This window comes from Tachyglossus aculeatus, chromosome 26, assembly GCF_015852505.1.
Source record: "Tachyglossus aculeatus isolate mTacAcu1 chromosome 26, mTacAcu1.pri, whole genome shotgun sequence".
Lineage (NCBI taxonomy): Eukaryota > Metazoa > Chordata > Mammalia > Monotremata > Tachyglossidae > Tachyglossus > Tachyglossus aculeatus.
In genome coordinates, this window is record NC_052091.1 from 8,267,364 (window position 1) to 8,276,375 (window position 9,012).

Consider the following 9,012-nt stretch of genomic DNA (forward strand, 5'->3'; position numbering starts at 1 on the left):
TGTGAGTCCCACGTGGGGCAGGGACTGAGTCCAACCCAGTTTGTTGGTATCCACCTCAGCCCTTAGTTTAGTGCCCGGCACATAGTGAGCACTTAAATACCACAATTATTATCATTATTATTGCTTTACTTCTCTGGGCCTTAGTTCCCTCACCTGTAAAATGGGTATTAAGGGGCCGGGTCACTTCTTCTTTACATAACGCCCCATCCCTACATCTATCCGTCTGTCAACCAGTGGCATTTTTTGAGTGCTTACTGTTTGCAGAGCACGGGACTAAGTCCTTGGAAGAGGATGCTACGACAGAGTTGGTAGACACCATCCCTGCCCACAAAGAGCTTACCGTCTAGAGGGAGCATAAGGGGTTGCTCGAGAGATAAATGTGATTTTATTCTAGTCTCCACAGAACCACAAAAGTGTTGCAGTAATCGATCAGTCAACGGTATTTATTGAGCACTTACCGTGTGCACAGCACTGTACTAGGTGCTTGGGCGAATACAATGTAATAGTGCTATGCACTTGGTGGAGAATGATACAATATAATCATAAGGTTTACTTCCCTAGGCACTTTCATTTGGGTGCTCCTCTGAGGGCTTAACGGTCACTAAACTATCTCTGCGAGCTAAATTCATTCATTCATTCGATGGTGTTTAACGATGGCATTTATTAAGCGCTTACTATGTGCAAAGCACTGCTCTACACTGTGAGCCCGTCTTCTAGACTGTGAGTCCGTCTTCTAGACTGTGAGCCCGTTGTTGGGTAGGGACCATCTCTATATGTTGCCAACTTGTACTTCCCAAGCGTTTAGTACAGTGCTCTGCACACAGTAAGCGCTCAATAGATACGATTGAATGAATGAATGAATGACTCCAAGCCTGTGTGGGTGAGAGACTTTGTCCAGTCAGATTAGTTTGTACCTACCATAGTGCTTAATACAGTGCCTGGCACATGGTAAGCACTTACTAAATATCATTTTTTTAAAAAAAGTTACCTAAATTCCCCAAACCCAAAGATTCCACTTGGAGAGATATGAGAGGACTGAGCTACAGAAGTCAAAATGTCATTCTAGCAGCAGCCTTCAAAAGTTCTTCATTAATTAACAGGAAACAGTTCAAACATTGGGAGATTCTGGTTCAATCAATCAGTCAATCAATGGTATTTATTGAGCATTTACTATGTGCAGAGCACTATACTAAGCACTTCAGTGAGTACTATTTATTAAATTGCTACTGCATGACTTTAAATAATGCCCTTATGCCCTGTGGCCTAAAAGAATGAACCAGACGGCCCAATTTTCACCACTATGGGATAAACTATTCATCCAGAAAGACGATGATATATTCGATCATTTGAGTTCGCCCTTTCTATCTGGTGTTCGATTTTTCTATTCTCACCATGTGAAATATTTTCTGTCCTTTGCTTCCAAAAAGTGGCATGGGAAGGTTCTCAAAAAATTTTACTTTAGGGAAAACAAATTTTCTGTATTGTTTGGGAACCACTGGCAGGTTTGGAGGCCCATTTAACACACATTTGCACATACACAGGCACGCATGCACACACAGTTCGATCAATTGATCGGTCGATATTTACTGAACACTTGCTTTGTGCAGGGTACTGTATTAAGTGCCTGGGAGAGAACAGTACAACCAAGTTGTTTGACATGTTCCCTGTCCACAAGGACCTCACCTTCTAGAGGGGAAGACAGACATTAATATAAATTAGACATCAATCAATCATATTTATAGAGCATTTACTATGTGCAGGACATTCATTCATTCATTCACTTGGATTTATGAAGCACTTACTATGTGCAGATCACTGTACTAAGCGCTTGGAAAGTACAATTCAGCAATAAAGAGAGACAATCCCTGCCCACATTGATCTCCCCCTTCCAGACTGTGAGCTCGCTGTTGGGTAGGGACTGTCTCTATATGTTGCAAACTTGTACTTCCCAAGCGCTTAGTACAGTGCTCTGCACACAGTAAGCGCTCAATAAATATGATTGATGATGATGATGTTCCCTGCCCACATCGAGCTTACAGTCTACAGGGGGAAATAGACATTAAAATAAATCTCAGATATGATCATAGGTGCTTGGGGGCTGAAGGTAGGGTGATGGCGATGATGATGTTATTTCCTAAGTGCTTACTGTGTGTCAGGCACTGTACTAAGCACTGAAATGGAGCCAAGGAAATCGGCTTGGACACGGTCCCTGTCTCATATGGGATTCATAGTCTCAATCCCCATCTTACAGATGAGGGAACTGAGGCCCAGAGAAGTGAAGCGACTTGCCCAAGGTCACACAGCAGACAAGTGGCGGAGCTGGGCTTAAAACTCAAGACCTTCTGACTTCCAGGGCTGTGCTCTATCCACTATGCCATGCTGGGGTGTATATCAAGTGCTTCAGAGAGACGGGTGCCTCTTTCATATAGCCATCTGAGGCGTTGCACCCAGACACAGAGGTTAGCTGTGGGTTCCTCAGGCCCAGCAGCTGTTTGGGCACATTGGAGAGGCACAAAGCTGGTTTCAGACCGAGTTCCGATGTTTCCCCCCCAGATTCCTTCAATGCCTCCAACTGGGGCTTTTCCAGCCCCGTCCTTCTGCCCCTTTTCTGGGGGTCCTGAGGGCAGGATGTAGGCCTGCTGGCTGGCCCTGGGGACAAAAGAGGAGTGCTCACCCCCTGCTTGCCCTGCTTAATGACCCTGCAAGCCAGCGGGCCATCGTGAGCCCACTCATCTTACAGAAAAAAACAAACACACACAAAAAACCCCTGTTGCTTTAACAACTTGAACCCAGATTTGCATGTATCGTCATCATCATCAATCGTATTTATTGAGCGCTTACTATGTGCAGAGCACTGTACTAAGCACTTGGGAAGTACAAATTGGCAACATATAGAGACAGTCCCTACCCAACAGTGGGCTCACAGTCTAAAAGGGGGAGCCAGAGAACAAAACCAAACATACTAACAAAATAAAATAAATATATATGTGTATACATATATGTGTGTCGATACAGGTACACATTCTATATATAAACACATATGGACTTATACATACGAGTTAAAGAAGTTGTTCAAGTGTTTTTTTGAACACCAGATATTTAGAGACATATACATATACATCTATGGGAAGAGAGATATGTTTATAAATATATATCTGATCTTCAACTCAAAGATAACACCACTAATGGTGAAGTTCCCGTATGCGTGTGTGTCTGAAAACACCATTGTGAGTTCTGCAGTTTTGACCACACCTGCACACATGTGCACATACACACTCTCTCTCTCTCCCTCTCCCTCTCTCTCTAACACACACACACACACACACACACACACACACACACACACACGTGCTGCGGTGTTTGTTTCAAATGTAAGCCTGTTGTGGGCAGGGATTGCAGATTGTCTCTATTGCTGAATTGAACTTTCCAAGCACTTAGTACAGTGTTCTGCACACAGTAAGCTCTCAATAAATACAATTGAATGAATGAATGATCTGTGTTGTTTTTGCTGTTGGCTTTTTGCGTGGTGACCCTCCCTGAGCTTTTGCCCAGAAATAGCCATTCTTCCTCATGACGGCACTGCATCATGCCGTCCTTTCTGTCTCAGACGTTCCCCAGTTTTCAGCTCTCATGCCACAGTGGACTCCCCCAAGCGCTTAGTACAGTGGCATGAACATAGTAATTGCTCAGTAAGTGCCACTTATTGATGGATAGATTGAGGCTTAACTTTACTGTGTCCCGAAATTGTCTCCTCCGCCCCCTTGTTTTCCATCACCCTTTTCCAGCTTGCCCTACTAAAATTCTTAGGAATTCTACTGTTCTCTTACAGTTGAAAGTACCCAAGGAGTCAGATGCTTTATACACCACACCATGCTTGTACCCATCTCAGCGCTCAGTACGGTGCCTGGCGCATGGTAAGTGCTTAATAAATACCATAATTATTATTATGTGACATTTCTGGGGGGAAGGGGAGAAGACAGACCCTTCAACCAAAGAAGTTGGGCAGGTCTATAGCTCTGTGGATCAATCAATCAATCAGTGGTATTTATTGAGTGCTTACTATGTGCAGAGCACTGTACTAAGCACTTTGGAGAGTACAACACCACAAAATTAGCAGACACTTTCTCTACCTATAATGAGGTTACAGTCTAGAGGGTGAGATTACAGTCTAATAATGGTGGTATTTAAGTGCTAACTATGTGCCAAGCATTCATCTGTTTTACCTGATCCTATATTGCCCTCATGCTCTATTTAAGGATCTCCCGAAGATTATGCTGGTCTTCTTTATTCCATTTTCTATCTTTTTTTTAAAAAAAATGGTATTTGTTAAGCACTTACTATGTGCCAGGTACTTCTGGGGTAGATACAAGATCATCGGGAATCAGTTTGGACACAGTCCCTGTCCCACCACGGGGCTCACAGTCTTAATCCCCATTTCTCAGATGAGGTAACAGGCTCCCTGAGAAGTGAAGTGAATTGCCCAAAGTCATCATCACCAATCATATTTATTGAGTGCTTACTGTGTGCAGAGCACTGTGCTAAGCGCTTGGGAAGTCCAAGTTGGCAACATATAGAGACAGTCTCTACCCAACAGTGGGCTTACAGTCTGAAAGGGGGAGAGAGAACAAAACCAAACATACTAACAAAATAAAATAAGTAGAATAGATATGCACAAGTAAAATAAATAAATAAATAAATAGAGTAATAAATATGTACAAACATATACACATATATACGGGTGCTGTGGGGAAGGGAAGGAGGTAAGATGGGGGGGATGGAGAGGGGGACGAGGGGGAGAGGCACAAGTGGCAGAGTCAGGATTAGAACCCAGGTTCTCTGACGTACAGACCTGTGCCCTTTCCCGTAGGCCACACTGCTTCTCCTTGTCTACTATTGCATCATGGAACCGGATCCTGTCTAGGTAACACAAGTCACTTAACATCTCTGTGCCTCAGTGACCTCATCTGTAAAATGGGAATGAAGACTGTGAGCCCCATGTGGGACAGGGACTGTGTCCAAACTGACTAGCTTGTATAATAATAATAATAATAATGGCATTTATTAAGTGCTTACTATGTGCAAAGCACTGTTCTAAGCGCTGGGGAGGTTACAAGGTGATCAGGTTGTCCCACGGGGGGTTCACAGTCTTAATCCCCATTTTACAGATGAGGGAACTGAGGCACAGAGAAGTTAAGTGACTTGCCCAAGGTCACACAGCTGACAATTGGCGGAGTCGGGATCAGAGTTGCCCATGATCTCTGACTCCAAAGCCCGTGCTCTTTCCACTGAGCCAGCTTGTATCTGCCCCAGCGCTCAGTACAGTGCATGGCACCTAGTAAGCACTTAACAAATTCCCCCCACCCCTTCAGAGTGTAAACTCATTGTGGACAGGAAATGTGTCTGTTTATTGTGGTATTGTCCTCTCCCAAGCGCTTACTACAGTGCTCTGCACAAGGTAAGCACTCAATAAATACGATTGAATGAATGAACGAAATACCAAAAACAAACAAAAAATCCCACAACTGTATGATGTCATTTTGCTTCATTTTGCCATTGAAGACCTTGTGTGTCCCATTTCCCCTCCTGCAGGCTATTATTATTACTTTAATTTTATTCAGACTCATTATCAGTCTAGGAGAAATTTCTGGTCTGATTTAAGCGAGGCAGACAAGAAAAATTAGGGAACAAGTGTCCCCTGAAAGATGAGAAAAGGCACCTGTTCAAGTGTGCTGCATTAAGGAACAAGAGGGCTATTATTAGTTGCAGGGGTAGGCGTGGGGAGTATTTTCATGTTTTGAAGTTGTAAGAGGAAGTGCGAATGGTGCCAAATGTCTTAAATGTGAAAAAACTCATTCAGACCCTAAGTCCCTTACCCTATGGGCAGTCATCCTTAATTTAACCCCCTGTATTTACTTAACTTTGGTGCAAATCTGGTTTTCAAATTACCTGTGTTCTTCAAAAGGCTAAAACCACAACAGCGAGCAAGGAAATGTTTTATCTTAACACAATTAGGCCCTGGCAGGATGAAGACCAATTATTAGGGAAGCAACCTGAAAAACAAGAGAAAGAGATGACAGATTAGAGGGAGGAAAAACAAAAAGAAAAGCACCTTCAGCATTCTATTATATTTTTAGCATCCAAGATACGGAAGCCAATTAGCTGTGAGATCTTTAGTATCCTGGCAGAGGGGTAAAACATAAAATATTACCAGCTTAAGTCGCTCTCCAGGTTCATCAGCTGGCCTCCAATTCTACCTATCAAACAATTGGCTGGGTGCCGAGCTCAACCTGCAGGTCTGTGCATGAAAAACCCAGAAACCAGATGTCGAGCTACAGCACTGGTCAGGGAAGACGACTCATTTCATCAGCCAGGGCACACGTGAGATACTGAAGAGCTATATCTTGATGTTACCATGAGAACACAGATCCATCCGTCCATTAAACAATCAATGGCATTTATTGAGTGCTTACGAGGTGCACAGATAGGTTACATTGTCTATACGAGATCCATAGCATTGAGATTTCTTGCTCTCTGGCAATATATAAGAGCACAGTAAACCTGGGACTTGGTATTTAGAGTCCTCTGGATAAATGCTTTTTTAAATCCTCCAAATAGAAATTAGCTCAGGCCTGACTACAATTGTTTGTGATTGTAGGTGAGGATCGGATAATTCTAAGTCTGTAGGAAGGATAAGATCTTTCAGCTACTGAGGCAGGATGTTCAAGATGGATTAGTTTGTTTTGTTTGTTTCATGGTACTTGGTAAGCTCTTACTATGTGTCAAATACTGCTCTGAGCGCTGGGGTAGCTCAAGTCAATTAGGTCAGAGACAGTCCCTGTCCCCCAAGGGGCACACAGTCCCAAGTGGGAGGGAGAACAGGTATTGAATCCCTATTTTACAGTGGAGGAAACTCAGGCACAGAGATGTTAACCGATTTACTCAAGGTCACACAGCTAGCACTTGGCAGAACTAGAATTAGAACCCAGGTCCTGTGACGCCCAGTCCCATGCTCTTTCTAGTAGGCCACTCTACTTCCCTAAGTTAGTTAATTCTGGTGATGATTAAGCATTTACTCTTTGCCAAGCACTGTGTTTTACAGATGAAACTGAGGTCCAGAGAAGTTGAGTGACTGGCCAAGGCCGCTCAGCGGTAGAGTTAGACTTGAACCTTAGTCTTTTCACTAAGCCTCACTGCCTCACTAGTGGTCAGGGATAAATGGGTAAGTTTGATATTTCTGCCCTCCCCCAGTGAAGTAGGACCTTCTTAAGCAACCCATCAATCAATCAGATTCCCAACAATGTCTTGTCTTCCAAACAATGGCCAAATTTCAAAGTTTCAAAACCTGGTATGGGTGAAACTCTTGGCTCTTGCTGAGCCTGAGCCAGTTTTCACGTTAAATATAAAAGTGAACTCGAAAGCTTTAATTCAGAACCGAAAATGAGATGATTAAACTGCTTCATCTTGATAGCAAGGCCTGGCAGAAAGAACATGGGGCTGGGAGACGGGAGACTCGGGTTCATTTTCTGTTCTCCCAATCCCTGCTGCTCCATCCTGATTTGCTCCCTTTATACACCATCCCTTACCTCAGCCCCACAGCACTAATGTCCATATCTGTAATGTATTTATTTATATTAATGTCTGTCTCCCCCCTAGACTGTAAGCTTGTTGTGAGCAGGGAATGTGTCTTCCAACTCTGTTATATTGTTCTATTGTACTCCCCCAAGCTTTTAGTACAGTGCTCTACACACAGTAAATGTTCAATTAATATAATTAGTCGACTGATTAATCGACTCTAGCCACTGCTTGCTGTGTGACTTTGGACAAGGCAGCAAACCTTCTGTACTTCAGTTCCCTGATTTGTCAAATAGAGTTGATGCCTGCTCCTATCTCCCTCTTTGGAGGCACAGCTCCGTGTGAAGCAGGACTGTATCTTGATCTGATTACTTTGCATCTACTTCTAGCTTAGAGTGAGGGCTTAATAGCATCATCATTATTATTACCAGCAGCGAGAGCAAGAATTCACAGTATTTTGCCATACGGTCCTGTAGGAAGTCCAGGAAGTCAAGTCATCATCCTACTTTAATCACCTCTGTGAAGTTGGTATTTCCTGAAATGCTGACTGGTTTAAGCCGAGATCTACGCAGAGAATCGGAAATCCCAACACCAGCGCGTCTTCTTCTCTTAAATGAGATGCAGCTGGTCAGTTTGGGGCTCCCAAAATAGATCAGAGTCTTCAGTGCTAAAGGAATGTCCAGTATCAAGGACGCAGGAAGTAGCAGTAACCCCTCTCTGAGGATAGTGTTAACTTTTATAGGTATCTGTTCAGCGTGCTGCTATATTACAGGAATCTTAATAGAGACAATTTCAAAAACCAGTACCACTGCCAAACTTTTGGAGGCTTAAAAAAAAAGCAAGTCAGTGGATAATGCCTGTTCATTTCCATTAGATTAAAATTGTCGGTCTTGAATGAATTAATGATGTGTGCAGAGGAAAGATAATGTGAAAAGTATCGATCCTAAAAGCATTCATTTGAGAAGCAGTCTTGCCGTGTACCCTCCCCGAAGTCTCTGAGGGACCCAACGTGTGAAAGGGCAGCATGGTATCTTTCTTTCTAGCCTAGGGTGCGTTTTCAATCATTTTTTTGGGTAAGTGTCTCAACTGAATCACTCACGATAAATTGAAGAAACTCAAATCAAGTTTTTTCATGTGTAGGGAATACCCGCTTGTGCTAGAGTGATGGAAATCCCCAATCTTGAGGGGCCGGGGAGAAATGTGAAAGTCATGTTCTGAACAGGTGGAGGTTTGAGAAAAACCAACAACTGTACTGTGGGCACCGAACAGTAGACGTCTCTCTCTTTTCCAAGTTGCCCCTAAGTAACTCCAAGGTCACTACAGTCTCCATTAATAATAATAATGGGCATTTGTTAAGCACTAACTATGTGCCAAGCACTGTTCTAAATGCTGGGGTAGATAATAATAATATTATTAATGATGGGATTTGTTAAGCGCTTA